We start from the raw sequence: 25,786 nt of genomic DNA on the forward strand, positions 1-25,786 counted from the left end.
ACAGGAACGAGAATTAGACCATCCCAGAGCAAGATCACCCTAAAGTGTTATTTTTTTTCTAAGAGCTTACTTTCTCTTCTACTTAAAAAAAAAAAAAAAGAATTATAAAATGTCTAACATTCAGAAATGATAACTACACTTCTCCCTAAAATTGTGAGCGACGACCACAACCAAAATTTCCCACACTGCCCTTTGAGGGTTCTCCATATTTCTTAATTTCTTGTCACTTGCAACTTTTCAAACACAGTTCCATTCTGGTTTTGCTTCTCTTATCTTCCTTTTCTCCCTCATGGTTTTTTTCTTTTCAATTTTTCCAGTCCTACTAGTCACAGGGAGTGCTAAAACATTTGAATTTGGGTTTTAAAAAAAAAATGTTCAAACCAGTTTTAAGATTCATTGTCTGTAAAGAAAATTACTTTGGCCTCCAACATGTGTTTTCAATACACATGCATCGCATAAAAAGTAAAAAGACCTCTTGTCTAATATGGCAATTCTCATGGAGCCATTTTGGTCTTTACAGAAAGATCTCACTTCTATCTTGCTAGGGAGAAAAAAAAAAAGTGAAACAAAGCAGACTCTGCACCTTCCTTAGGCCTGTTTTCTATTTCTCCCATGCTGTCTCCTAAAGACGCTACCACTTGATAAAAGTTCAGGCCTCTCTAGTACAGAACTCTGCTTGTCATTTCTTTGGAAGTGATTAAAGACATTAGCACAGCTTCGTCATAAAAGCCTGAACAACAAGTGTCAGGGACGGACTCCCCACCTCCCGCCACATGCCTCCTCTCCTCTGCATATTCCCAGAGGTTCTGTTCTATATGGTGGAGGAGAGTAGCCGTTCTCAGTTCCCTTTTAGAGACTCTCCAATGGAATAATGCTGCTGATAGATTCACAAATATTTCTGTAGAACTTCTGTTCTTAGAATCAAAGTCCTCTGTTTAACAAGAGTGTGATCACCGCTTTTTGAGACAATCCCAGAGGCCAGGGAAGAAGAATGCTCTTTAATACAACCAAAAATGGTGTCAAGGAAATCCGAGGCTTTGGGAGTCAGACCACTCTAGGTTTTAATCACAATTCTATTTCTTACTTTGTACACAATATTTGGTTCTCTGTGCTTTTCCCTCTAACCTTAGAAGAGGAAGTACTAATCCCTGCCTTACAGAGTTCACAGGAAATCAATCATATAGAAGTGAAATATTCAAAATATGTGATTCATATTTACCGAAAGAACATTCGCAGCTGTCACTTCCCAAATTTTTTGGAAGCTCTTTTCCACGTTTTGATAGTTCCCTACAGTGTACTATCTCACCTTCCCAAAGAAGAATCTAAAAGTTACACTTTCTGTCTCCCCTGTCATTCAGATTCTTTTTTTTTTTTTTTTCAGATTCTTTAAATTAGAAGCACCCGTGAGTCATATGGAGAAATAGGCCAGGTGCTGGACATTCAATTTGTGGGCACAGTCACTAGATACCACATGGTTCTGAACCTGTAGCTGAGAGGCCAGCTTCCTGTTCATAGTAAAGGTTACACCTCCCATGGCTAATCTGTTCTTGAGGTGTGTTTCTAGGAGTCTTTTCTGGTAGCTCAGTTGGGCATCTGTATTGTAGACCTTCTCACTGAATTTATGAGCTATATCTTTTTTTAAAAAAGATTTGTGTATTTGAGAGAGAGAGAGAGAGAGAGAGAATCTCAAGCAGACTCCTTGCTTAGCACAGAGCCCTCAGCAGAACTTGATCTTACCACCCTGAGATCATGACCAGAGCCAAAATCCAGAGTCGGCCACCTCACCCAGTGAACCCCCAAGGCTCCTATGAGCTATCTTTATCACTTGAATTCTCCAGTGACTTTAACTTCCTAGAGTGGATTCTGTTGTCTGTAACTAAGAACTCATCAAATATGTGTGAAAGTCCTTGGTTTTGTGCTTGACACATAGTAAAGATCTTTACATGTTGTCTATTACCCCCTGGGGTATCAGAATCCCATCCTCGCTAGCAAGACGAGAGAGGAATAGAAACATGAAAGCTACCTACCTACAACAAAATCTCTTATCTAACAGCCAAATGTAATACCTGAAAGTCATACAACTTTAAAAGACCCCTGGTTGGCACAACTGGGATAGATGAATTAGTAGAAGCACTCCCTGGGGGAATGCGACAAAGTTCGGTTTTAGTATATAGGCTGTGGTCAGAAAATGAAGGATCGTGAACAGTGACCCCAGAGAGTAGACCCAGTTGGAGGATGACCCAGAAGGGATGGAGGCTGAAGAATGTGAATGGTCAGAAAGAAACACACTGTCTTTGCCTAAGACCGTGAGTGGCTTTCCATGGTTTACAAAGTACCCCCTCAGGTCCAAAGGGAGGTATTCCTCACAGAGAGCAGAGGACATGCAAGAGCAGTTAGTTTTCAAACTGAGAAAAAAATAGGCAAAAAAAGACATATAGTGATGGTGACTAGAAGTTCTCTTTCGTATCCTCTAAATTCTCAAGTCATTTTACACATTATTTCCCAAAGAATCACTTTCTAGATCATAAATTAGGCATTTGTCCATGCATCTTAGATCTGTACTACACCTTATAATACATGGACCTTTCTTATATTCTGTACATGTTGCAGAGCATCCAGCCAAGTGCACCGCACTCAGGAGGGGCTCAGGAGCTTTCTGTAAGTGAATGAGTACAGAAATGATGCATATGCCAATAGCCTTTTGGATTCACATCGTCCTGAACAGTTCCTCTTTTACCACACTCAATTTTATACTTGTCCCCAAAACCGTCCTTCAATCACTCAAGGAAGAATTACTAACTACTTTGTGCCAGGCACTATACTAAATGCCAAGGATATGACAATAAATATGGAAGTTAGAGTGGGGCACACGTTAAAGAAGTAACTGTACAATGAAGAGCACATTTGGGTGACAAAGTGGTACAGAGTGACGTGAGAAAATAAAACGGGAGGGTTGTGACATAGCCTGGCAAGAGAGTTACCAGGCATCTCTGAAGAAAGGCTATTTGAGTCATGTCACAGATTGGAAATGGCCATGGAGTCACTACAGTTCATGAAGAAGTAGTGATCACTGCCTCACCCCTAGCATCTGGACTGTCTTTGACCAACAGAATCTCACAGAAGTGATACCATGTGAGTTCGGAACCTAGGTCTCAAGGGACCTTGCTGCTTCTAGAATATCTCCATGAGAGACAGGAGCCCTGAGGGCCCAAAGGAGCCATCCTAGTCAACAACAGAGACCAACCATCCTAAGTGAATCCAGCAGCGACACAATGATGCTTTGGGACAGTACGTTATGCAGCAGCTGTTAGCTCATACAGCTTGGCTCTGATAAGAATTTAAACAAATGAAAGGTCTGGAGTGTCTAAGAACAATCCAGGTTGAGGAAGTCTCATGACAAGTCTCCTGATGCCTGGAACATCTGAGAAACTGGGAGACAGGTGTGGCTAGAGCTCAGGAGGGGAAATGAGGCAGTCCTCTGAAGCCCGCATGCCATTTGTTTATTTAGGAAACTCTTCATATCCTGTTGCCTGGGACTCAGACACACACACCCTCAACCTCCCAAATGTCTTATGTTCTAGGTATTTTCTTTGTTTTGTCCACTAAGTATACACTTACACCTTATCCATTTCCTTCCTCCCACTCACTCGTAGTTCCAGGCTATTGGCACACTGTCCTGGTCCTCATTTGGGGGAAATCTGAAATTCTGTGACTCAGAGAAGCATCCACTTGGGTCCAGGAACATACTACTGACCTAGAGATGACTTTGAGCATCCTATCTGAGGATGAGATCTGAGAACTCAATTTTCTTGAAGTGATAACAAGCACTTATCAATTCCTCCTCTCCTATGAAAGTCCATCACTGAGAGTTGTGGCCTCAAATGAATTTTGTCTTTGCTTATTCTTTCCTTATTTATCTCCAGACATCACAAAATAAACAAGGTGAGCACATTTTTGGGGGTCAAAAATGGATTTATCCTTGTGATTGATCCTTCCTTTAATAAGTTCTTGGTAGACTGTGCCCCTGTCTGAGTTGGGTTTCCTCCATAAGTGAACTTCAATGTGAGGACTTGGCTGCAGGGAGCTTATTTAGTAATTGAACCCAGGAAGGACAAGTGAGAAAAGCAGGATAATAAAGAGGAAAAACAGCGGTGCACTGACTGCCATGGGTACCCAGTGTTAAATCCTGAAGGGACCTCACTGATGAAACCATGGAAGACAAGCCCTTGAATTTTCCTACCAAGAGCTGGAGAAACAGAACACTCATCCCCCACCTCCCTTGATATCCATTCTTTGTTTGCATTAAATTCTTGTCATCTCCTGCTGCCCAGTGCTTGAGCTGGGCTAGTGCCTGTGGTCTATGAACATCCCATAGACTAAGAGACAGACACCCTGGAGAAAGGAAGCCACCTATCAGCAGCCTGGAGTGTCCACCTCAACTACAGGTGAACAGGGCTGGGTCCAGGGGTTTTTAAGCAACACAGGGACAGACTCCACTCTGCTAACATTTATAGATGCTGCTCTTTGAGCCAAACCTGGGGTCAGAGGCTTCACATGGATTACCTTACGCAATACTCAAACCAAACTATGAGGTTATTGCGAACTCCATCTTACAAACGCGGGAACTGAAGTCCCTGTCCCCAGCAAATGGGACAGAGGATCATCAGTGTAGTAATTCTGCGTCATTCACTCATGTACTTACACCTCAAGTACCTACCTTGACCAACAGATTACAAGCCACAGGCAAAGCAAATGCTCTCTCCCAGAAAGACCACAGACATGACCTTTGCCTTGGAGTCAATCACCACCTCATACATGGCCGTGGCTCCCACATATTTCAGTCTTTTACTTCTTGGTTAGTCTTAGCCATTTAAAATTTTATGTGCTGGTGTGGCACCCAGGTGGCTCAGTCAGTTGAGCATCCGACCCTCGATTTTGACGCAGGTCATGATCTTAGGATCGTGACATCCAGCCCCGCATTGGGCTCGGGGCTGGGCATGGAGTCTGTTTACGATTCTCTCTCTCTCTCTCTCCTTCTGTCCCTTCCCCCACCTGCTCATGTGCTTGCATATTCTATCAATAAAATAAAATAACATAACATAAAATAATTATGTGCTTAAAGCCTTATTTTTTAAACTACTTCATAGGTTACTTAATACCCTGCAATTATGCCATTTAATGAATACTGCTTAATAAGACGGTGTAGCGGACACCTATCATTTTCTGGGTACCCAGTACCCATTCCCCTTCCCAAGTGTACCCTGACTTCCTAAACAAATGCCTCTCCTTCAGTAGTTTACACATGATCAGGAGGTAAGTACAGGGACTCGCTTTTTCATTTGAGAGTCTGTGGTGGCCTGATCCTTTCCAGGGGTGGACCTGTGGTCTAAGCTTGACCAAGAAGACACCTTCTCATAGAGCCTTCCAACTTGAGCAAGTGATGCAAAAACAGAGAGAAATGGTGAGTCCTTAATCAGAGCAGCACCAATGGCCCTCGGGCTAGACCACTCTCACTGGAGCGGCATGCCAGGCTTCCTTTTCCACACCTTCGGCATCCTGCGGAAACTCCTTGTTCCTGGCCCACTCTACACCTGGTACCCTGGACTTTGGCGGATGCTCACTGTTCCCCCTTTTTTCCTCCTAACAAATCCCCTTTTACTTAATTTTCCTGGGTTTCAACATCCGTAACCAAGAATCATAAATGGTACAGACCACAGACAACCTGATAGTGGAATCAGTAATGTCCATGTCACCCAGTGAAAGCACTAAGGTTTATACATATGCAAAGGTACTCGCTGGCATCTGCAGAAGCTTTTCCCAAACCCCTCTGAAATTGTACATAGTTCCACATGTTATCACGGGAGTGCAAAATTTACCTGGCAGTACAGGGAACTCCTCATGTGCTCTTAACAAACCTAAGCATATTAACTAAAGCTTATTTTTTCATTTGAATGCAGAGGAGGTCCCAGTGCAAACGTTATTCAGTGCACTCTGAAGGGTTTCTTTACATCCTTTTCCCCCCCCCTTTTTTAATGAGCTGGCTTTCCACTCTTGCTCCATCACATGCCCAAGCTCCATATTTTTATTTCAATACTCTGCATTATCAGTTTATAATCTAAGGACTTTAAGCCAGCTATTGATCTGCTTTTTAAAGAACACTTTTATTCTTTCCCATGATTTCATAATCTTCTTTATACCATTTCCCTTGCTTGGAAGTTCTACCCTTTGAAAATGGTGAATGTTGTCCTATTACATTTAAATTAGGATGAAATGCCCAGTGCTCTCTAAAAGCCCGGGACAAATTCATCCAGGTCAGTATTCTTTAAGAACGTGTCACATTAGCCTCCCCAGTAGCTAGTGATGTTTACAACACTTTTTAAAAAACCTTATCATGGTCAAGGCACACATAAATTGTACAACTTTGGAAACACAGTTGGTAGCAGAGCTGCAAATTCAGAGTGTAGCAACCTACAGGGTGTTTTAGAAAAGACAGCATTTTAAATACAACTCATGAATAAGCAAACAGCCCCGACCACCCAAATCAACTCGAAGAGTAAACACAGAGGGAATGTTTAGTTAAATTTTAGATGCCATTTGACTAGGAAAAGGGACTAAAACTTATCAGCTGAGATGAATTATGTCAATACCGAAAAAAAAAGCTAAGCATCTGCAGAGAACAGTCTTCAAGTAAAAGTTACACAGACAAAGGGCCAACTGTTTATGCACCACAGATAAAATACACTCCACTACAAAGGGCTTGCCCGTGCAGAAGATAACAGGAGAAATGCTGTAGAATTTGTGGGATATACATACAGAACTTATTTGTGTATTTGCATGACTATACTTAAGGGTTATCATGGGAAAGAAAGAAGCATACACACATACGCTGGGACAGGGAAATAAGACAAAACGGGCAGCTATTAGCGTGTGTCCACCTACAGATGCTGGCAGTCACCTACTGAAGCCCACTACCCCGGATGAGGCAGGGGTCCGGGGAGGCAGCCTCTTCATTATGCAAGGCGCTTGAGGAGAAGCCAAGGCATCTCATCATTTCTAAGCCTGTGTCTTGTTTGTTTAGAGGGAGGGAGTGATCTGATGCATCAGCAAGTTTCTTTCAGTCAAGGACTAAGTCTTGTCCATCCATGATCTTAGGAGCCTAGGAAGATGCCTGAAGCACAGCGGATGTACAACAAACGTTGGCTTAATTACATTTAATTTTCCAGCATCTTCTCTGTGTCCAGCCTCCAAGTGGGCATAAAGTCAGTTCCATAAAGCTTCTTGAGTCACTGGAAAATAAACCAATTGACTCCCTACTGAGCTATTTCCAAATACTAAATATGTCAAAAATCTCACAGGTCAAAATACTAAATAGGTCAGAATCTCATCTTTTCCATCTCTCTCCCGCTGTATATCTATTTATACATCACACTGAGGGATAAAGATAGCTCTCTGATAATCACTTTATATACAACTGAGGTTTGCTGCTTGCATTTTGCATTAACTCTGGGGTCTTGAGACAATCCCCCATACCACTGGGCATTGGACACACCACACAAGCTAGGTATTTGCTCTCAACTACCAGGCTGAAGGCAATGCCAATAACAAAGAATTGCCTCCAGCTAACCCTTAGAACCCCGAAGCATCACCACCTGTAGCCGATCACAGCCATTCAGTCCTATAGAGTAGAGAGAAGCTGTGAGGAAAGGGAACCCAAAACAAGGATGGCAAGAGGAAAAAGCCAAAGCAGGATTCAAACTAGTCCACCCGAACCTTGAAACAATTCTTTCTTTTTCCTAAGGAAATGAAAAATGCCCAGATGAGCGCCCACTAATCTCTCGATTTCCTGGACAAGACCTGACTTGGAAAATGGCATTTAGGAAGCATTTGTAAACTAACTATTTTTTCTTTTTCTTTGCTCATCAAGCCACTAAGGAAAATACAGCCTGAGACAGTCCCCGACTCAAATTAAGTTCGGAGTCAATTCAGAACAAAGGAAGTGTTGGAATCTGTTATGGAGCCTGGTCGGCAGGACTTGCCCTCCCAGTTACTAGCTGAACCTGCACATGATCAGCAGGTGCTGGGCAGCAACCAGGTGTGGGAACAGGAGACACACATAAATACCTCACGGCTTTCTTCTTATTTACCGAAATTTAGCTCACTATAAAGACCAAGCGCAACTCAATGGCAAGATTTAAAAAAAAAAAAGTTTTGAAAAATGTCTCCCACAAACTCAACAATTCCTTGGCCGATCAAACAGAGAATCTCATCCTTGCTAGACTCCCATTACTGTTCTGTACACAGCTGTGGGCTGTGGATTCCTAGGAGGCCATCCGATAGAGACTTCTGTGGGTCATATGGGTGAGAAGTGGTCTAAATCAATAGTGTTTACAAGTTCTAATTGTTTACTTACTGACAAAAATTTACATAAAGCCACTTAATGAGGAAGGGTTTGCACAGCCCCTGGTACTCTGTTATGTCACATTTTAGCTATCATGTCATAGCCTGGCTCGAAAGGAAGAATTGCTGGAAACTCATGGGCCAGGAATGAGCAGCCTATTAAGGTCTGAAAAGCTGTCATCCACCCTGAAAGGACTTGCGTCAGCCACTGAGGATATATTTTAAACCGCCTGTCCGCAAGAAAACTTTAATAACGCAGCCTTGCTCTAATGTCTTGTGAGAGGAGAGGCAATTTTACTTCTTCTATTAACCCAACGTGATTACAATGGCTTATTTCATGGAATATTAAGTTCAAATTCTGCTCCCTGGGAGGACAATAAAAAAAAAAAAAAAAAAGAGTGTGCTTATGACTTTGCCCGAAATAGCCACAGGACCACAGCTCCTTGGTGCTTTTAATGCATCCAAGCAATAATCTACCATAATTCGCTAATGGTGAGATAAATTAGTGACCAAATAATAACCTGAAAAGATGACATCAAGACAGAAAGCAAATGTTTATCTTTTGCAAAGGACAGCATAACAAAGCTTATGGTAGTCTCTCACCAGTCCCTGTTTAAAAAAAAAAAAAAATCAAGTCCTTAATGGATACCTCTGACAGTAGTTGTTTAATAGTGAGACCGTAGCCAGGCTACCTAACAAAATAAATAATCACTCTGAAAAGCAACAAGCAGCTTCAGACCCCCTGAGCTAGATAAATGCTTAGGGAAATGAAACTTGGTTTCCTCCAGGAATTCCCAACGAGATCCATTTCTTCAAAATTATTTCAAAGAGTAATTGTGCTGATGAAAAATGGCAGGTCCACCATAATGAGGGTCATCTAGGATTTTCCTCAGGTCCAAACACGAGATTTTATAGCCAACTTTGAGACCCATATTCTAAATTTTTAATTGTAGATGAAGGACTTGTTGGAATTAGAACCATAATTACTTACCCAATAATCCTAAAAGCCAATAGGCATCCCTCACCTGGTTCCCAAAAGCCTTGACCAACACCCATTCGTAATGGCCTTCATTCTCCAGTATGTCTCCTGTCTAACCACACTCCAGGTAAATAGGAAGAGATCCTTTTTTAATAGCAGGAAAATGGAAGTTCACTTTCCTTGGCTCTGAATAGTGCATGAAGCAATGGAGATAGGACAGTTACCTTGAATAAACTTACCCCACTTACTGTATGAAACAGTCCCTCCACCTGGGGCTTCCATTAACAATGTCAATTTTATGGACTGAGAGCCACAGCCTGTTTACCTACTCTGGTGGTGGTGGTGACCAACTCACCCAGCCCTGCATCAACACAGCCCTCTTGAAAACAGGCAGGTTCACCATCTACAAAACAAGGTTCTTCGATCTATGGAAAGGACCAGTGACAGAAAATCCTCTTAAGCAACTTTTATGTGTTTCTCTACCATATGTGGCATTTACTCAGGTAAAACCAGGTATAGTGAAGTCATACCAACGGCTCAGAAATGACACATTACCTTATGGGTGTGATTTGTCACTGTTTTTACTTTCTACCGGGAAACGACACACTTACCTTTAACATTTTTACTTGAGAAATGCAAATGGTAAATGGGATTATAATCATAAGCCAATGAACCTAAGGAGTGCTGAAAGTTAAGTATATACAGAAATGGTGTTATGACTCTTTAAAAAGGAAGAAAATTGCATATGAGTAAAATAATGGTTATTTTTACTCTCCAGAGGAGATCCTTATTTGTGGCCCACGCGACAAAATGATCTGATAAGAGGAGCAAGGCTAAATGGCAAACGGCAAACATCCCAACCTGATGTATTTCCTCAGCCCTGACCTTCAGATAAAATCATACAGAAATCTGCAAAACCTCCAAATATGCAGCACCACACGCTTCCAACATTTTCAGACACAACAGGAAGGGGAAAAAAATACAACAACAGGTAAAAAAAAAAAAAAAAAAGAAAGAAAAAGAAACAAACACATTGCTACTGAAAGCAGTTAGCTTGCTCTTTAATATCTCAAGATTAAGGTCAGATGAACACAGCGGCTGCCTACGCCTCTTCTCCCTCCATGTGTGAACGTGCGTGTCCAGGCACGTGTGTGATATACGTATGTGTGCACGTCGATCATTTTTATGTGTATGTGTACCTAATAGCAAGAGTGTGTGTAGTTCGCATGAGATATATTACATACATACTGTGTGCATATTTAAGAAGGGAAAAAAAAGACTTCAAACGGTAAAAATTTATTGCACTGTGAAATTAGCTAAAATTATGACAACTGTAAGAAAAAAAATTATACGGGCAAAATTTGGGTCTGGTGGAAGAATTCTTTGATGTCTGGATTCCAATTTAACCCCCGACTGAGTTCTAAGAATCAAATGAACAAAGTATATCATACACCCCAAGTCTGCCTGTCAACGCTAGTCATCATTTTTTATTTTATTCTTTCCAGCTGCATGTATTTACAAGACTCTGTTCTGACATTTCCTCCCCTCAAAATGTACACACTCACTGCTACGGGCAGTTGCCAAATACATTTGTAAAACAGTTCAGCCCTGTGTTTGTTTATTCATTAGGCATCTCTCTCGGTCTCAATAAATATGTATCACTCTAATTTTTCACATTTGCTATTACATCAGACGTTTGTGTATCTGACTTTATGCGTTTATGTTTGAGTGTATTGAACCCACATTTTTAAAATCTCTCCCCAAATACACACTGAAAAGAAAATCGAGGGTTCACACACAGAAGTCCACCTATATGCTGCCAGACTGTCTAGGACCGATTAAAAGAATTTTTTTTAAAGATGAGAATTACAAGGACAGAGGTTGCGAAACAACCCTGCACATATAGATAATATGGGTGTCCCAGCTGCGTCTTTATCAGTGATCCCATGTCATTCTGAACATATCCCCCAACGGGTGTCTCATGTACGGAAGTATGGCACCAGTGGACAGGCACAGAGGCGCCCCACCAGAGGACAGTGAAGTCTGAACCACTTGCATATGCTGCACACAAAACCAACTTTACCCGGGTATAGGACTGTTCAGTGAGCTAAGTCTCCGAATATCTTAACGCAGTTATAAATGTTTAAAATGTTAATAATAAATCTAGGTTGTTTAAAGAATATTTCCAAATAACATAAAATATTTAGTTTCCCCCACCCAACCCATAAAAAGATAAGATTTATCACAAAATGTTTGAGGAATAATCAGCCATTTTTGGCTAATATATTTTAATATTTATACACATGACACATGCTGAATATAAATGATACATCGTGATTTCCCATAGTGTATGGAATTTATACAATTAACTGCAAGGTCCAATGGCTTGAAGGCACATAAGGTGCAAACACAGTTACAAGGTTTTGCTGATTATTGTTATAAATCTTATAAAGCATAAAGGCATTAAAGTATATTCTGTTTATACCATTCATTTTAAAATACAGCTTATAAAAATATTATTATTTCTTATTAAAAGATTTATATTTTTGGCTTTTTTCTTTTATGAGGTAAATTTATTTGCCAGCACTCAAAAAAAATACTTTCTATTTTTCCACTTCCAAATATGTGTTTGAAATATACCCTGAGATTCAATATCAATTTTCTAGTTATTTCTCAAGGGTTATATTTGTTCATAATAATAGCAGCAAACATTCAAGCATTATTCGTTTGGTTTCTCCAAAGTGTTTAAATTTAAAAATAATCAAATAACAAAAGCATGATGAACCAAATTGCTTACTTTACACACACATTATAGCCGTATACATATGTATGCACTTATGCATGTATATTTCTAGCACATCATTAATCATGAATGCCAAAATCATGTTATCAATCCACCTACACTGAACATTAAATGTTTTAATATTCATATAAATTGCATCAAAAATATACATGTGATCTTGCTTTTTAAATTAAGAGACTTTGGTCCTTAATGGAGATATTTTTCACTGGGCTTTTCCATTCCTTCTTAACCATATGTAATGTTTAAATATTCTTGTGAATAAAAATCTGCAGTACATTCTACAACGTGCCCCCCAAACTGCCCAGCACGTGAATTTTTTTTAAAGGAGCTAAAGCCACAGCATATGAAATGTGAAATGGAAACATCCCGACGTCCACATGCATGATCCTGGGGTTGTCCACCCCTTAGCAAAAAGGCACTGGATTCTGCAGCTGCTTATCAAATCAGCTTTATGTTTCTGGAATGAGTTCCTGCTGCTGAGCCTGAATTTGTAGTTTCAAAAATACCCTATAAGATTGCTCTAGCTCAAAACAAAACCTCTGGAAAGACACATAAGTTTTATCACACCCACATGCACCTACATAGCTTAAGGACGTATTAAGAGTACAAACATCTGTGTACTGACGAACACGTGCTAACGTATTTAGTATGTTTACTTGTACTGAGACTACATACACATTACATGTCTTGCCTAGATCATCAGTGATAAGATCCATATATGGGGTATATGTTTGTGTCTTATCAGTAGCATTTACCCAATAATTTGCACGTTTGCATCAGCTGAAGTACATAATCACTTACCTTTCTTCTTTGCTTTTTGCTCTAGCAAGTTTGGCAACCAAAAGGAAGGAAATAAGTATAGAAACAGCTCCCTTCATCAACTACCCAGCCAGGTATTTGGGGTAGAAATTCATTAGCAAGATTTTTTCCCCCATTCATTTGTTAAACCAGAAAGCTGGAAAGAATTAGAACATACAGCGTCTCTCTTACTTTTCTTTGCCATGAAAAACAAGCCCTAGAAAAGGTCCAGAATCAGCTTTGTTTCTTTTTTCAAATAGGCCTAATATCCTTTCTCAACCACTCGCGTGCACGCGTGCGCGCGCGCACACACACACACACACACAGACACACACAAAACCCACCATGTGCATCCAAGGTCCATATGTGACTCCAACACACAGCTGTACCTTTGCAGGCACAACATCTTAAATACTGGAAGCCAATTTGGACTTACTAAAAATCTATGATCCGAGTGAGAAATCACGCTAAATACGAGCCCTGGTAACTTTATTTTTAATGACGACTTTTTACAAAAAAAAAAAAAAAAAAAACAAGGTAAGGGAGAGAGATCAGCAGGGTGAATGTAAAAATTGTTCATCTTAAATTTCTACAAACCCAAGTGTCAGGGTAAGCATGTACGGTGCATCAAGCATAACAAAATGAAAACGAGGTTTGGGGGGGAGGGGGGGTCCCAGGCACTTGCTTCCTTGAATCCCTCTGAATACATTTCACAATTCATCAGTTTTTGTCTTTCCTGCCACGAATGAGGACAATCAGACCAGACACCCATTAGATTTTTCATGCAATTTTTTTTTCTTGTTCATGACATGTTGGCAGGGAGGATGGCAATTCTGAAATCTTACCAAATGAGAAAAATGTCAGAAGCTGAACTGACAGCTAGTGGTTACTATGGTGATAGGTGATATTGAAAAAAAAATAAAATAAAATAAGACTCAGTTAATTCAAAAGGAATCAAGTTGGGTATTTTTAAGCCAGTTGATACAGATGAAAACTTAATCCTGATATTGGGACATTATCTTTTCAAGCTAACAGCCAAAGACACCATTTAGCTTAAATAATAACTAAATACACAGCTTATAATCTTGTGATTAAAAATAATGGAAAGAAACAGTATTGATAAATGGAAGTCAAACATTATTACCAAATGACTATCAGCGAAATATAGATTATATTCAGTGGAAAGAGGATTTTGTTTGGGGAGAAAAAAATAGTTTTAGCAAAATATTTTTTAAAACAGAACATGGTAACCCTACAGAAAAAAAAGGCTCTGAAGGATCAATCCAGATCCTATTTAAACATACACAGAGATACACACATATTTTTGTCTTCAAAGTTCATCTGAAAAAAAAAAAAAAGAGAAGATCCATTTTGATTGTAATTGTCAATACATTCAATCTCTTTACTTTAAAAAGGTATTTACATAGGTAAATCCTCTTTATGAATTTTTTAAAGCAATATATCTATTCTTCATATCATTTTTCTCTTTGGTTAAAACCCAGTTTAATGTTCTGACTATTCTTCAGGGACCAACATAATAAGCAAAATAGCAATAATAAAGCACACCTAAGCATCTCGTTCTAACACCAAGCAATGACAACTTCCCCTTAGCTCAATACATTACTGCTGTTATTTTTTAGGCTTCGTGGTTTAAAAGAAGTAAACAGAATACCACGAAAAAAATTACAATTAATTTCTCCCAAATATGTATTTTCCTACATGTGATATACATGAAAGCCAGACAAGATGCTTTAAAAAAGGGATGGGGTGGGAGGAATGCTAAACATACAGTTAATAAAGAATATTCAAAGTATGTCAGGGTTTCAGTTGAGAAAAACACATTGTGTCTGAAAAATCTTTGACACAGAGAAACTTTCTCAAGGCTTCTCTTCACATTGACACTGAAATGCTATAAGTATAACGGATTAATACCAAAAAGTGTACTTAGGAAGACCAGAGGCAGCTCTCATTTTGAAACAGCGTCATCTGAAAATATTCCATGCTTGCATATTTTTTCCATATGCCACAATCCCAGATCTAGTCTATATTTTTTTTTCATTTGATATAGGGATATTAAATTATCTACTGTATCTTTCTTTTTTTAAATCAAATCTTTTGAGAGTTACAGGTAACTAGCGAAAACAAGATTCTTATTTATAACCTCAAGCTAGTATTTAATGCAAGAGGGAGGAGGGTACATTATCAAGGAGGAAGCTCAAGGAAAAAAAAAAATTAAAGTCCTATTGGTTAGGGGAAGCTCTTTTCCACTGAACAGACTACAATGCCATCTACTGGGAAAGTGAAGTTCAACTTCACTTTAAACAGCAAGGCTAGTTTGAAAGGCAGAGATTTAACTGGTGAGACATCCAGTCCTACACTCTTCACTGATAAAAAAAAAAAAAAAAGGATAAGAAAAAAATATATATTGTCATTGAAACATCCGTTCTTATTATAGATCATTCTGTTCTTCGTCTGAGATCTCCTCCCAGCATTTTGCTTCTTAATTTCCAGCTAAAAGCCTTTCTCAGTTCCTTCCAACTACTTTTGAGTAACAAGTTAACAACACCCAGAAAAATAATCACCAGCGGTGAGTGACCTTAGGGTTCTTTTCTGCAATCTCTGGCTTGTGATTTTTACAAGCAGTTTGTGTTAGAATCTTCTCTGCACCAGATTATTTTTATCCCTAGAAATCACAATGGGAAAAGGCAAGGGTTCCACTGAGGAGGGGGTAAAGAAGAGAGGAGACACAGGGAGAGCCCTGACACCATAAGCATAAAGTCTCTTTTTATATCCTCTTACGCTGTATGAGATGCAGAATCTAAGGTAGCTTTTAGAAAGTAAAAATCTGCCCAGGTTTTGCCAGCCAGCTTTCTCACATTTCCACCAGTGCTCGTGTGTGCATTTCCCTTTCATTCTGGCTGGCTTGCTCTGTGATTTTTAAAAGTGAGAAACAGAAAGGATGCAGGGCCACCATTTCTCACTCCCCATGCAAAATTATTCAAGTTGAAGAAAGCCATATTTAAGAAACAAGAAGGGACTATCACCTCAACTAAATACGAATTTATTTTATAAGCGCTATCAAAAAGAAAATATGTTCCTACCTAAAAGCTACTGCCAGTATATTCCAAGTACGGGTAGAGGCATGAGTAAAGGGCAGACATTCTCACCCTCCACACTATTCATGTTAGGGTGGTAGTTCTTTGTTTCCAGGGGGGCTGTCCTGGGCACTGCAGGGGGTGAACAGCATCCCCGGCCTCTACCCAAGAGATGCCCCAGTGGCACCCTCACACACCTCACACACACAGCTGCGACCATCAACGAGGTCTCCACACACTGCCAGAGGTCACCCTGGGAGCAAAATCCTGTCCTGCCCATTGATAACTGTTGTAGAATACACACTTCAATGTTACATAAATTAGGTCTCGCATGATTCTCTATCTGGCTATGATTCATGTCGCGTGAAATAATATTTTTTAAGATACAAGATATGAATGGAAAGGCGGATATCTCCGCTTAATAATTTCTTTAACCTCGGGGCTCATCAGGGCTTCGGGCCTTTCCAAAGGGCTCCCCTGCAAGTTCAAGGGAGGAAGTTCTAGGATGGGAAGAGCTGGGTCAGGGACAGTAGATGTCAGAAGGATATGGCCCAAAAGCAAGGGGGAGAAATATGTCATCTTGATGACATATCCAGCCAACCAGAGGCTTCCGATGGGGGTGGGGGCAAGAACGGGCAGTTGTTTTGTTTTATTCAGCATTTACATTAAGGAACTTCACCATCCAGAGTCACAAAGTGAACTGAAAAATAGGTCATCTTTGAACATGAAGTCTTTTGCCTCCAAAACAGAACATTTTAATGGGGGACATTTAAATTTCCAAATTAGAGACATGCTAATGTGAAACTTTTTGAGGATTTTCTAAAATCATCCCACTGTAAGAAAAGATGAGCTTAAGCTAAAGTTAACAGGAGAAAAGGGATTTTGGGGGGGGGGGAGCAGGGGAGACACAGGTCTACATTCAGGAGGACCAGTGAGGCTAAAGTCTAGCCCGGCCCATGATCCGAACCATGTAAATCTGCATTTATCTGCAACACATATAACTAGGAATAAAATCCTTTAAGTACTATCCCAGGGCATATGTGCAGCCTCCATTCAAATTTTTCTGACGGAACACTGAATAATTCTGCAGTAACTAACAGACTCTACTAGATGTGGACCGTCTGTTTCTGCTGCTTTTACCATCTAAGTTTGGTCAGTGGGAAGGTTTTCAATCAGATACTCATGTTTCTGTAGCATTCACACTGGAAAAAAATATATATAAACAACACCTGTCTTCTGCTTCCCTTGTTTACCAACCCTTTGGTAATAATAAGGAAGAGCAAAGAAAACAGATTTTTAACATCTGACATTTTTTAATACTCTGAAATCTTGCGTTTCCTTGTTGCAGGCAAATGGTATGTGGGGCTGAGAAGGAATTGAATGCAAGGCAAAGTATATTCACCCTTCAAAACTGCAGTCACTGGTGCCACGTTCTGTAATACTGGTGGCTTTGTGAAGTAAGTGCTTCTTTCTTTAAATGAGCTGGACCACACATACTCACTCATTCAGAATAAGTCTATAGATGAACTGTCTCCGTATTTTTAAAGAAACTCCGCTTGTGCGGTCTGCTGATATCTCAGAGAAACAAGCAACTATTTTCACATCTCATTCACATAATGGATGGGACTACAGTGCAAGCAGACAAGCCCCCTGGAAAGCGTTCTGTTTGTCACGACATGCACGAAAATTCTCTTCTGTTTCTGCATTAAGTTTCCCGAATGAGGCTAGATTTCCAGGGCAGCATTCAGGGATCACACTGCAAACGGACCCAGGAAGCCTTGGTGGCGAGGACCGCTCGTTCATTCGGCCCGGGGCTGCCCCACTTGTACATTGCCACGTTCTGATCGACTCTGGGTATTTGCTGGGACTCCTGCTACTGTGGTAGCTTTAAAAAAAGGGGGGGGGGGGGTTAGAAAAAAAAAGCGCTGATCACTGCCTGTTAAGAATGTTCAGGAGTGTGTGTCTAAAGGGTTTTGTTTCAGTTCTCCATAGGTATTACCTGACCAGTGTCCCCTAAAGTCCTCCGCACCTGGCAACCTGCCCCCATGGTTCCCTTGCAGACAGAGCCTTCCCTTTGATTCCATAGAAGGGCTATTGTGCACAAAACACTGGTGGAATCCAGCCTCCTTTAGACTCTTAACTTTTATCGTCAGTTGCTAAATTAGCTAATGATTAATTAGTTAATGTTTTCAAAGCACTTTGAAGATGAAAAGCACCGCCTAAGTGCTAAGTGTAAAACAGCATTAGTTATTCAACTCTGCAAAGACTAATTAGCTTTTAAAAAAAATGTTCCCCCCCAAACTGATCAATAATGCTCCTGGTATTATAGTAGAAATGTTTGTCCCGCAGATCACTAAGACCCACCTCACGTTTTAAGGCTTTTATGCCCCGAGACGCGCAGAAATCCTGACTGAGGTTTATTGCTTAGTAACCCCTTGGCTTTCAACGTGGCTGGAGTTGGGCTAGTGATGTCATCTATACAAAACACAGCATTTTTGCTGTCAAAAAAAGCTTTAAAGGATTATTTAACAAAGCTAAAAGTAAAGAACTAAACTCTAGGAAAGTGGTACAGAAACATGATCAGTGAACTTATATTTAAGAAGAATTAAGCTTTTAAAGTTTTTTTTTGCTCCTCTAAAAAGCTCTTTAACGGTGGTTCTCCAGGTGGTCTCTGAATTTATTGTGAGGTTTCACTTTGATGGCTATGAGTCCTCATGGGGACTATTATGTCAATAATTTCTACAGCAACATTTTATTCCAGGTACAGAAATGACTTAGAAGATAGAGTCGGGGTCTGGAAATTCCAGGATCCTACTTTAAATTGCCCATACCAACCACTACAGAATGAAAAAAGATAGCTTGCACTGTTTTCCCCCCTTCCAGCCAGACTCTTAATGCACAGACCCTTTTGTAAGCTCCTTGGACAGTAAGGATCCTGAAAAACCACTTGAAAAAGTTCAGTATTTAGTTTCTCCTGTCTACTTTTAGAAGCTTAAATAACGTGAAGTTGGTGGAAATTATGAAACTAAAACAGACATCTCTGTACGTGGAAGTTTGAGAGCCATCTGTCCCCCTGGTACAAATGCATACTTCCCTATGTTGTCTATCAGCAGGGCCCTCGGTCATCATCACTGGGGATTTGGGCTTTTTTTTTTTTTTTTTGAAAATGCTTGAAGGTGTTATTTTTTTGTCACATTAAGAAAACAATAGTCTTTCAGATTAAAAACAGTAAACAATTTTTGTTAGCTTAAATGCTGGCTTTGTCCTTTGCATTTGTTTGTTTTTGGAGGAAGGAAATTTCAAAATGATATTAGGATGCTGATTTTTAAGAGCACCAAGCAAACACTATTAATATTTCAGTTTCAAAATACGCAGTATGAGCAAATTAAACCTTACACACATAACACACCGTAGAGATAACTCAGCTTAGAAAAGAAAAAGTTTAGCTAAACAAATTTTACACATCGAACATATGTTCTTTCTGTATTCCGTTACCCCAGGAATTATTTAGATGAAGCACAAATACTATCGCCCATTATATATGTCTATTATATATGTCTCTATATATACATATACACACACAAACACATATATACGTACATATATAATGTATACATTATACAGACATTTACACATACAGAAAACATACAATACATACGTACCATCATACACATGGCACCCACATCAATCAAGCATTTGCTAAGCAAAAAGAAAACAGGGGCATGTGTTCAAATTCCCAGAACTAAAGGTTTGGTATCAATATCAGTGTCAGCCTTCTTACAGGCACTTAAAAATATCCACATAAAAGCACAGTAAAATCACTTGAAAATGAAAAAAGGAATGGGTATAAAGTGTGGCCAGCTACTAAGTGATTTCTTTGCAATTTCCTAGGTGAATATAAAAGCAGGCACCCAAAATAATTTGCAAATCGCTGTAACCCAGACCCTAAGAAATATAAAATATGAACAGAGTTTGTTAGGAAAAGGTGGTCAAGTCAAGCACAGCTGTTCCTTCCAAGGCCCCTGTAAGGGAGCTGGCCACTAAACATAGGAAAAGAGAAGAGGGCAAACTAAAGAAAAGGTATGATTTAGACTGGAAGGAGAACTTCCTTTGGAAATTTCAAGGATTATTTAAAATTCTTATCTAAATCAAGTTCCCTTCTGAATTTCTTTTTCTTATAATTGAACAAGTGTTAAACTGTATCAGGCTGTCACAGCTGTTCCAATACATGAACCGCACTTATAGTAACAGCTTTCGTTACACATTTTTGTGGAGTGGTTTCCAGCACACTACGACCAGAGCTTGCATATTTTTATACTACTTGCATATTGAAAATAAACCCAACATTTTAGATTATTTTTCTCATAGTGCATTTGGCATGTATGGTTTCTAAAAGACAAAGAGGCGATTGTGATTTCATACCCACTGATCTGAATATACGTTGTTTTATTTTTATATATTATTCTCAGTGTTTTGGGTCCCCTCCCCCAACCCCACCAAAAAAAATACGTATGTTGGGTCAATAAAGAAGCCCTGAAAAACTGCAGCTAGCTTAACCAAGTCATTATCCATGGGCCAAATGCAAATGTAATTTTTCCCCACTTTCAGAATATCTTTATGAAGACATATCAGATATCCAAATATTATATGAGTTCAAAGGCCATGCCATGTTACTCAGTCAGAGCCATTAAGGAACGAAACATGAAAAAAAATCAACACGGTCAAGACTTTTCATTAAACTGTTTGTTTCAGATGCAAGAGCACGTGTTCGTTCAGCCCTGAGTAACGGTGGGGTTTCCAACCACAGGTGACTGCTCCCAAAATGACCACGGTCCGTGACTTCAATTGTTGCTTCAGGAAATACTCCAACATTTGCAAGACACAAATTCTGAAATGCCTTTATTTTAAACTAAAATAAATACACAACGCTTCAGAAACACGATACGCAGAATAATCATCTTTCTGCCCAAGTAAAAATAACTGTGTTTGTCTGAATAGTTTTTGAATTAAATATCCACATGCTATTGTTTCAGAAACTATAAAAGAAACGATAGCCATCTGTTGCTTATTGTCCTTTTTCCAAAATTAGATCCTAATTAGCAGCAAATGCCTTATCTTTTCCCAATTACCACAGTACACACGTTGTCTAAATTTTGCCTCTTGTTGTGCGACCCTCTAAATTAGTAGATTCAAAATTAGCCAGTTATGGCAACGCATCTCACTTTAAATTTTAATAATAAACAGAGACATCTCCTTTCTTTTTTTTCTCCTAGACCCTCCCTCTTTTCTGAAAACTGAACGCTGTTGCTGAAAGGATTGAAAATCTGGAAAGAGTTTGGGGTGGACTGGCCAACCCCCTTTCATTTCCTTCAGATGTTTACAATCTAGCACCTTTCTGAAGACAAAGATGGGAAAAAAGCTATTTTTCCCTTTGACTGAAGGGTGAGACAGGGGGGTATTAAAAACTGATCAATGTAATTTTTTTCTCAGAAGTATTTGCACATCTGTGAAATAATGTAATTTATTAAAAAAAAATCTTTTTATATGACATTCATGATTATAGCCTGATCTGGAGAATTATTCAAATATAAAATTAAATGTTCAAAAATGCGCTATGCTGTGGATGGCTGAGCTTATGCCAGCTGTGCATCAAACTTATGTAATTTTATTAAAAGTGTAAAAGTGAGCCTTTCTAGATCTCACTGAATCTCTGAACAGGGAAAGCAGTGTTCTAACGGGAAGTGTGATCATCTATTTCTTTTTGTTTCATTTTCTTTTGATAAGCCTGCCAGGATCTAAAAATGCTGTACCACACTCTTCAAAACCAGTAACAACAACAACAACAAAACAGTGGTGGGGGAGGGCTACTGGGTAATCATGGAAATGTTCTGTGAAGCAGATTGAATTTGATTATTGAAAAAAAAAAAAAAAAAAAAAAAACCCTGCACCTTAAAGGAAGGTTACAAACATTTAAAGTAAATTCTTCTGTTTGGGTGAAATTGCTGGAGATGTGATACGACCCATCTGCAATTTACCTGGGCTGCCCTGTTCCACGGGCGCCCCACTTTCGCTCCCACACCCCCATTCGCTCACACCCATTCAAAAACAAGTGTCCCCAATTGTCTATGGGAAATTTGCCCTCCAGATGCACAGTTGTGTAAAAACAAACTTTCCCTGACAGGGTGTTAGAGCAAAGTTTTCATCCCCATTTACATGTCTTTGCATTGTCAGCTCTAAACACATCTGCCTGTAGGGAGGGAGTCCATGAAATATCTGTCCAATTCATATTCATCCTGTTTCTTACACCATCCATTCGAGGTAACAAATAGTCAAGATATTTAAAATAATTGGAGCCCGGAAAATAACAGGCTAATAAAGCTCTTTGAAGTTACATACTAAATAAAACTCACACCCCAAATTCTGGCCACTTCCCAAATCTCCTATATTTTTAGTAAAAGGCATTTCTCCAGCACTTACTGTGAATTAAAGGTTTAGAAAAGCACCCGAATTTGGTTACGGATTAATAGGATCAAATTTTAAGTAGAAAGAAAAACACAAGTCCTAATAATTTTAGGACACAAATTAGCAGCCAGATGATCTCAAAAAAACAAAGCTCACATTAGGAAGAAAGGGATCTGCAGTTGCTGTTTTTTAAAAGACACGAGCAAAATAAGAGCAAAGATATTGTTTCTGCTGCCTAAGACAGACGGACTTTAATAACACTTAACAGAATGATGCACATAATGATCTCAGAAAGCACTTCTTATGCCTCATCCATCATGCCGAGGAGAAAATGAAGCCTTCGACAGCATTAGGAATTATTCTAGATCTTGTCAGTAATTCGCAGCTCCTCCGTAGTATCACAACACAAATGTGCGTGTGTGAGACACTGACCATTAATCTAGGAGTTTTTTCTACTCACAACAGCGTGCCGAGAATGTATCAATTGTTTCACGGAGAAATGGCACATTTGAAGCCACACTAAATAAAACAAGAAAAACCGGGGAGATATATGGATAGATAAACAAACAGTGTGTTAAGGAACGAAAATGTTTCCTATCACTAGGAAACTATGAGAGCAACCAAAGCAACATCCCTGGCGCACGGGCCAAGGTGAACTGCAAACTATAAATGCCCTGGCTCGAGAGCCAGGCTCTCACCGATTAAAAGTTTTTATGAAGTCGCGACACACTGGCAACATCCTTAAATAATAAGCCTTATGGAAGGAGAAAATGATGGGTTTCTTCCCTCTACTGAAGAAAGATGCAAAAAGATCCACGTTTTGCCCCAAGGGCAGAGCACCTAGGTGGTTGCACTTATTTGAAGGTTCGCATGGGGTGCAAAAAACTGGACCAGGGCAACCCGAAGAGGAATACCATAAGCAGCCTCTTCACACAGATCTCCAGCTCCGAGAGCAGGTCTGTGGCCAAACAAATTTGAACTCCCAACCCTCACGATAAAACAAACAACAGACTTTGGCAGCTTCTTCCTCAGAATAAGCTCTGCTCTTAAGAGCATGATGACTATTCTAAAATAGACTCTGCTCCAGAGAAAAGGGTTTATAAATATTTGCAAAACAAACTCTTAAAACATTCCTCTGAGTCCACTCCAAATCGATTTCTGTACATGTACTGTAAAGATAAAAGTTGACTGGATGTCTGGTTTATGATAAATTAAGACGGTTTAACTTCTAGCCATCATATATCCCACACAGATGTCTTTCTGTGAAGTTCCGTGAGCTACTCGACAACCAAGGGAAAAAAAAAAAAAAAAAAAAGCAGGCGCTTGTCAAATGGAAGGGAAGGAGTGCTTCTTTCCAGTGGATGAATTGGAGCAGGTCAGGAACAGCCACGGCGAATACACAGGTGAGAAAAATGTAAACACACACTCACCATCAGTAACAATCACTAAGTTTAAAGCAGCAGAATGCAGGTTTCTCTGTAACAAGTGTGTCAGAGTGTGTCAGAGAACCAAACACAGGCCCAAACCACTTGGAAACTGGTGTGCAGTCTCAAGAGTTCACCTCATTTCCAATCCTCGAAATATGAAAGGTTTTGTCAACAAGCAAACAAATAAAACCATTGTGCCCCTTTGGAATGATGAACAAATTTCAAGAGAACACAGATGTGCTAAGTACACGGCTCGGGTGGGCTCTTTCTCCCACGTCCCCCGAGCCCCAGCTCAGAAAAACAGTTTATTATTCACAAGTAACAAATTCAAGGGCAGGATGAAAACGGAGCTCCCAGGAAGTGAGCAAAGCCTGGTCTCCTCCCTCCCAGACCCCTCTGCATCAGCCCACCTGCCTAGGCCTCCCTTCCCTCACCCCCCACCGAAAGCTATAAAGCAGAAATGTCACTGAGAGCATCACCATGGTCTGGCAATGGACAGATATTTATATTGAATAATGCTCACGTCAGGAATGAGTAAAACCAGGTTTAAAATTGAGGTTTTCACAAAATAATGAAGAGGAAATGTCATGCCAGCAGCGGTAACAGCATAAATTGTGCTTACTCACTCATTATCCTTCCCACCCCCCTACCCCCGTGGAAACATCATTTTTATTTTTCAAATCTACATGCATCCAAGAGAGCATGGCTTTCGCCAAAGTTGCTGCTCTTTCAAAGCCAAAGCCTGAACACAAGGATGATTTTTTTTAAAGACGCTTTTTAAAATAATAAATAAAAGCATGGCAGTGGGAACACAGCTTCCTGCTCAATTGCAATTCCAAGAGGTCAACAGGATTCCCCAAACAAAATTACCTGGAGTTTAACTTTTACTTTTTCTAATTGAGCTAGAGAGAATGACAGCTAAGGGAAAAAAGTCACCTGCTCAACAGTAGAGAAAACAAAAACCCACTGCTCCTTTTAGCAAAGGAGGAGCCCCAGGAAGGACAAGAAGTGTTTACATTTCAATCGTTCAGATGCCCGTCCTGAAAAGAATCGCAAAAGAATGCTCAGGAAGATATTTCTGTGGCAGCTTTCCGAGGAGGTATCAGGGCCAGAGAAGGCAACATGGGAGCTAATTGTAACTACAGAGAAGTCGGCGAGGACTGGGTGTGATCCGCCCCAGAGGTCTAGTTAAAGTGCAGACAGATTTCAGGCAAGAAACCAGCCAAACAAACAAACAAACAAACACCAACCCAATACCCATAAGGATCCCTGTCCCCTCTTAAAAAAAAAAAAAAAAAAAAGTCCCGTAAACCTCTGCTGTCTGGCAGCAAGCCTGCATACTCTCTAGTGCTGAGATAAAGACCCAATCTGCTCATCAAACACCTCCAGGCTCCTCCATCTAATAGGAACAAATTGGCAATGACTGCCCAAGCTAGTAACACAGGCCCACTGATTTGTAGATTGATACAGATGCCTAATGATCCCCTTGGGCAGATCAATAGGAACAATCCTCATCCCTGCCTTTCTTCTTTATTGGCCTAGAAGACTAAGGCAAGGAGAAAGCAGGATGTAGGGGAGGCGGCGGTACTACCTGGGGGACAGATGGAGAACGAGGATACAGGTGTTGATGTGTAGGAGGAAAGCCACTCCAGACCAGCACTCGAGAACTTTCCTCCCCACTGTCTGGATTCATTCCCAGTATTTGGCAGGCAAAGGGTGTGAGGACAGGACACAAGATACTTTTCTATTAATAGGAGCCGTGCACAGCATTCGGTGAGACCTGCTACCTCCGTCCAGGAAAGGGAAGAGAAACGATGCAAACCCA

This window comes from Vulpes lagopus, chromosome 10, assembly GCF_018345385.1.
Source record: "Vulpes lagopus strain Blue_001 chromosome 10, ASM1834538v1, whole genome shotgun sequence".
NCBI lineage: Eukaryota > Metazoa > Chordata > Mammalia > Carnivora > Canidae > Vulpes > Vulpes lagopus.